The following is a 7125-nucleotide window of genomic DNA, read 5'->3' as shown; positions in this document are numbered from 1 at the left end:
CTAGAAAAGATCAGGGAGGTGAGGAGTGCAATGCGATTATTGGGGAAGATAAGGAGTTCAGTGAGATTTTTGGGGAATATCAGGGAGGTGAGGAGTGCCATGAGAATATTAGGGAAGATCAGGGAGGTGAGGAGTGCTATGAGAATATTGGGGAAGATCAGGGAGGTGAGGAGTGCCTGGGAAGTGAGAAGTGCACTTAGAATATCCAGGGGGGAGGTAAGAAGTGTAGTGCGTTTATTGGGTTACCATCAGGGAGGTGAGGTGTGCAGTGGGTATATTGGGGGAGATCAGTGAGATAAAGAGTGCAGTGGGTATTTTGGGTTACCATCAGGAAGGTGAGGTGTGCAATGAGTATATCAGTGTGTTATCAGGGATGTGAGGAATACAGTGAATGTATTTGGTAACCATCAGGGAGGTGAAGAGTGCAGTGGAAATATCAGAGGACCATCAGGGAAGTGAGGAGTATGTCAGGGGATCATCAGAGCGATGAGTGCAGTGAGTGTATTGGAGCGCCCGGGAGAGGTGAAGGGGTACTGTGGCCAGTAATGATATAACTAAGGCAGATTTTTTAGATTGTAAGCTATTGGTCAGGGTTCTCTCCTTCTCCGTTGTCATTGTTTGTGTCTTTTATGTATGTTTGTCATCTGTAACCCCTATTAATGTACAGCATTGTGTAATATGTTAGTGTTTTATAAATAAAGCTAACAATAATATTTTTAATATTCTGCCTGCAGAAGAAAAGGAAGCTAAGTGAAGGAAGCTATCGTTTATATACTCTGAATGTTTTCTTATATGCAGTAACCTAGTGGTGTTTTTTATACAATGTACACACAGAACTTGCTTTTTCTTATTGACTTATCCACAGCTTTGTGGATTTAAGAATTATGCACTTAGTTTTTACTCTTTGGCTACTATTAGATAGAAAATCAGTGATAGGACAGGAGCTTATTGCAGAAAGACAGGTGATGTCTTTGCAATAAAACAAGATTACCTGGCTGTTTGCTGTCTTCATTCCTGCACAGCTTAGTGTATGCTGCTGGGGATGTAAAAGTGCATCACAGTTTCAGCATTTATCCACAGTAATCAAAACCATCAGGTTTTAAGTATAATGGTATTATTATTACGAAACCTTATTTATAAAGCGCCAACATATTACACAGTGCTGTACTTTAAATAGGGGTTGCAAATGACAGACAGATACAGACAGTGACACAGGAGGAGGAGAGAACCCTGCCCAAAAGAGCTTACAATCCAAGAGGTGGGCAAGCAGCACACAATAGGAGGGGAGATATTGAGTGTTGGGTAAGTAGTGAGAGTTTAAAAGACAGAAGAAGACGGGTAGGCAAGTTTGAAAAATGGGATTTAAGAGTGCTTTTAAAGGTGCAAAAAGTGGGATCAAGATGAATAGGATGAGGAAAACCATTCCAGAGAGTCAGGTCAGCTCTAGAAAAGTCTTGGAGCTGTGCTTGTGAGGAGGTTATGAGTGAGGAAGTCATTAGTAGGTCATTGGAGACAGATGAGATCTCATTGGCTACTTTGGGCATCAGCTGACTTTCTTTATGATATTCTTCATTTTAGTTTTATTGGCCAGGCTTTAATCTGGGCTCCTGGAACCGCAGACATCTCGCACAATAATTCTTATAAGAAGATTTAATTTAAACATTTTACATGATCATATTATTTGTATTATTTGCTGTTTGGTGGTATTATCCTTTCTTTGTCCTGTCTTAGTATACCTATGTTTAAAAGAAAATACAGTGGGATATGGAATAAGCAGAAAGATGAGAACCCTTTTAGAGCCACTCACATTTTATCCAAGTTAACATTTTATGTTTCTATTGTGGGAGCGTGATCTGTATTTGGGATTCATCCAGGAGTATAATATCTCTGAGGTTTATTCTGACACCCAGGCTGCTCTCATTCATGTGTTATTATTTCTGGTTAGAGGCATCAAGAAACACATACCGTATTTTTCGCCGTATAAGACGCTCCGGAATATAAGACGCACCCAATTTTAAAGGAGGAAAATCTAGAAAAAAAAGATTCTGAAGATTATTCCCCTTCTGATCACTCATGTGCCATTCATACCGGTATTCCCCTTCTGATCACTCATGTGCCATCCAAATTCCCTTTCTGATCACTCTGTGCCTTTCAAATTCCCTTTCTGATCACTCTGTGTCATTCAAAATTCCCTTCTGATCACTCTGTGCTTTTTTTCCACTGTACGGCAGTTAGGACAGGGAACAGCAGGTGCCGCTGTGCCGGCTTCTTTCGCTTTGCTTTACAGACAGTAGAAGACACGATGCTGGCAGAGGAGAGAAGAGACAGACGCTGCATGCAGCCAGAGACACACGCAGGATCGGGTATCGGGTGAGTATATTATTTTAATTATTTTATCACACCTTTGTCGTATAGGACGCACTAACTTTCCCCCCCCCAGTTTTGGGGAAGAAAAAGTGCGTCTTATACGGCAAAAAATACAGTAATAGGTAAACCCTTCTGATGAAACTTAAGATGCTAAGAGTGATGCCTAAATTTAACCTGAAATTTGCTTATGTAGGGATTTAGTAGTAGGTTTGCTATAATATGCCAACAGCAAATATTTCCTTTCTTTACACAGCCTGTAATTGGATAGAAAGTAAGGCTTTAATGTAAGCTACAAATCAGCAGAGTCAGCTCACATGTGGCTACAGCTCTGCATTATTAATATTATTAATAAACAGGATTTATATGGCGCCAATATAATGCGCAGTGCTGTACATTAAATAGGGGTTGCAAATGACAGACAGTGACACAGGAGGAGAAGAGGACCAGACCCTGTAAAAATTACAATCTTAGATGTGGGGGAAGTATCACACATATGGCCCAATGCTGTCACATTCATCATACCAGGAGGTATCAGGGATCTTCATTTGGCTCTTAAGGCTAAACAGAATGCCTGGTTTTGAAGGAAGTTTATACTGTTGGGAATGGCAGAAGGGGGAATGAAACAATTGGGTTAAAGCAAACCGATTGCTGTGTAGCTGTCATTCCCAATTCACTGATTCTGGACAAGTATGCAATCAGTCAAGTATGAAGGGGAGCTGATCTTCAAGGTTTAGAAGGTTTGGCATTTTGGTTTTAAACTGCTTTGTTTGAAGGGAAGCCTTTTTCTGCTTTGGGTAATTAACCTTCCAATACTATGATGATACAAGCGTGAATTGCCCATTTTGGTTAAACAACATGGTTCCCACGATTTTATGTCTGGTTCAACAAATTTCCCTTGACACTTTGATTTAAGTATGAAAAGGGATTTCTTCGCTTGGTAAATTCAGCAAAGAAGCGGGTCTCCTGTGAAACGTGTCAGCAGCTAACAATGTTAATTGAACATTGTTGTTGTCATTTATGACTTTTAAATAATATATCTAATAAATATATAAAATTTTAATGCCACATAACTCTTTCTATAGTAGTTCAGCTATAAGAAACTTCATTTTCCCTAAATGTTGTATTTCCCAGGAGGTGGCAACACAAAATACTTTGATACCATAATTAGGGTATTTATAGCCTTTTGGGGTTCTTTTTTCACCTCATCCCTCCGCACTCCTCTGAGAAGTATACTTGTTCATATACAAGTACTTGCAGTATATGTCAGAGGTATATTTGCATGTATGTATGTGTGTATGTATTGCTCAGTGACAGTGTGCCTTTGCTTATATTTTTGTCATGGCTCCACAGGGCCAAGTGGTGGACCCACTGTATCACCAACCCAGTAAGTGGAGACAGACGCAGGGTCTAAGCAGTAGCTTGGTCTTCTCCAGAGCCTCTAGTGGTGAGGTTGTTGTGCGGCTAGCTGCTGCTAGGTTGCGGCCCCGGTGCCCGCCAAGGCAGGTGACTGCTTACTAGCAGGAACCAAAATGCAGTGCCAGAAGGAATTCCAAAAGCGTAGTCAAACGAGCAAAAGGTCAGGGCAGGCAGCAATCAAGAGTAGTCAGGAAACAAGCCAAAGGTCAGGAACTGAAGCAGTAGAAACCTGGGAGTAGACACGCAAAGAACTCCTTATCCAGGCAACTTCCGGTTGCCAACTGACTGAGAATCACATGACCTGGACCAAGACGTTGAATCCAGAAGTAGAGATGGTGTGGAAGCAGGGGACTGCAAGGTGGATGACACTGAATTTTACAGATCCCCTGATCTTGTTGAGATCTGTGACTATTTTTGCATACTTGTTTTTTGGACTCTTTTACAAATTTCTGGCCTGTAAAAATGCCTTCGAGAAAACGTAAGGCAATTGGCCAAACGCAATCAAAGTTAAAAAAAAATGAAACAACACAGTAGACAAGAAAATCCCGAGGACAGGAATAGAAGACTTACCACACTACGCGAGAGAGCTACTACATCTGGAGCTTCAGAGACAGTACAACAGCGTGACACCCGAGTACAGGAAATGAGAGAAATAGCTACTTACATCTAGAGCTTCAGAGATAGTACAACCGCGTGAGACCTGGGTACACGAAATGAGAGAAAGAGCTAGACTATCATTTATCCCATGGCTCACAAGAAAGCTCCCGAGTCCCTTCACGTCACTCTGAGAGATTTGAGAGGAAATGACAACCTGATGGTAGGAGCTCGGGTACTCCTCTGTGGAGACTTTCATCAAACTCTGCCCGTCATCCCAAAGTCAACAGTGGCTGATGGGATCCACACGTTTAAAACATTCATCTTTGTGGAGACATGTGCAACAGATAACTTTAAAGCAAAATATGAGAGTACATCTGGGGGATGAAAGTGCTCTAATTTTCTCTAAAAAAACGACATGAAGATAAAATTGCCATCCGATTTCTGTAATCTGGTGTTGTCCATTGCATAGCTAATGGATGCAGTCTATTCAGCAGTTTCACAAAACTATCACAATTTTCACTGGTTACGAGAAAGCCATTCTTGCTGCTAAAAATGAAGATGTCCACGAAATAAACAGTCAAATACTTGCCATGTTACCAGGCGTAGTCACTGAATACAAGTCTATCGATACTATAGTAGATGCCGATGAGGTCATCAATTTCCCAACAGAATTCCTATTTTACTACGCAACCTCGCCCACCTAAACTTTGCAACGGCACAAAGCTTTGTGTTAAGAAGCAGCTGGCCAATGTAATTGAAGCCACTGTCTTAACAGGAAAGGGGGAGGGTGAAACAGTTTTTATCCCACGAATACCACTCATTCCCACGGATCTCTCCTTTCAATTTAAGAGATTATAAATTCCAGTGAGACTTGCGTTCTCTATCACAACCAACAAGTCACAGGGGCAGACTATTACATACTGCAAAGTGGATTTAAGATCGCCCTGTTTCTCCCACAGACAACTTTATGTTGCTTGGTCAAGTGTGTGTTCGCCCAAGAATTTATTATTTCTCCTGGAGGTGAAACTAAAAATGGTGTTTATAATCAAGTTTTGTGTTAAAGTAATATTATAGTCAATTTGTCAAAGATTTTACATTATAATTTGTATATTGTACTTATACTTTTAAAACCTGTAAAAACAAAAAAACATTTATTTGATTTAACACTATAGCTTTATTTAATTCCTTTTCCTGTATATGTAAGATTGCAATAAATAAATACCCGGGCAACGTCGGGTAATCGGCTTATATATAATAAATACTTGTTAATTCCCCTACCTCCTAGATTGTAAGCTCTTCGGGGCAGGGTCCTCTCCTCTTCTCTGTGTCACTGTCTGTATTCGTCTGTCATTTGCAACCCTATTTAATGTACAGCGCTTGTGTAATATGTTGGCACTATATAAATCCTGTTTATTAATAATAATAATAATAATAATAATAATAATAATAAATACGAGCTGAGAGGATAGGGACTTGTACTCTAAAGATAGAGATGGACTTGTGTGGAGCTATAAGGAATCAAGCGGGATTTAAGTGATTTCTTTGTGCAGAGGACAGTCTGCAGTCCACATTGACACTATATATAACCAGAAGTTATGTAAACATTTTTATTCCAAGGAATAATTTTTAGGTCCTGGAGGAACTCTTGTTAAAACTAAAAAGGTGGGAAGACCAGTGTAAAAAAAAAAATGGCCCTTACACTGACTAGTGGGATGAATGCTGCTCTTTCAGTGGTAATTACTGTGCCCCACTTACAGAGAATATAAAAGGTCATTGGTGTTCTGCAGATGGTGCTTACCTAGGAATTTTGTATGCAGTCAGTTCAGTCATCCCCAGTTCAAGGAATACCTATGAACTGTTTATGTACCCTAGAATTCCAAGAAACCCGGGTTAAGGATGGATATTCCAAAGTAATTCCATTTGCTCTTACCCTGGTTGTTTTATACAAAGTCACATAGGGAGTTGAGATGAGGGACAGAGGAACTGAGCCGGCATATATAATATTAGGATATTGCCAGAAAACGAAAGGACAATGACATTTGCAGAAGAAGGGGGTATGGTAAGGATAATGGGTAGGAATGCATTGCTGTACCAGCCTGTTGTATTACAATGGGATTTACTTTGTTCACTAAACAGTTGCTCAGGAGGTATCCTAACCGGATGGACATGTATGAACTCATCTTTGTTTAACAATTGTACAGGTCAGGGTCCCAACTAAGTAGTCTGATTTATCAAAGCTTTCCAAGACTGAAAATGATAGACGATCTTGGGAGAACCTGGGTGAGCCAGCAAATCTGGAATGGATTTCCTTAAAAATGATTTGCTATTAGTTGACAAATGTTCCAAAACCTGGACCAGAACAGTTTTGTTGTATCACATTACCTTCTTACCTGATAGTCTATCTTCTGCAGTCTTGGAAAGCTTTGATAAATCAGGCCCAATGTATCTAAAGCCATGCTAAAGTGGTCTCTTATGCAGTATATTATGTTTTAGTAGCTTAGTTATGTCATCAATAAACTCTTAATGAGTTTTATATATATTCTAATAACTAGTGCATGAAATGCCACATTTTGTCTGTGTATCACACCTTATTTACTCAGACCACAACTTGTGGAAAGCAAAGCCAAGCTCTTTCTACACATCACAGCAAAGAGAGCTCAATGACTGGAGAAGAGCCGGACATGGGACCTGCTGTCTTCCATGTACAAAGCTTTCTTTCTGAACTGGATAGAGGGAGCTTCATGA

This window comes from Pyxicephalus adspersus, chromosome 1, assembly GCF_032062135.1.
Source record: "Pyxicephalus adspersus chromosome 1, UCB_Pads_2.0, whole genome shotgun sequence".
NCBI classification, from domain to species: Eukaryota; Metazoa; Chordata; class Amphibia; order Anura; family Pyxicephalidae; genus Pyxicephalus; species Pyxicephalus adspersus.
Note: the sequence above shows the minus strand (reverse complement) of the source record.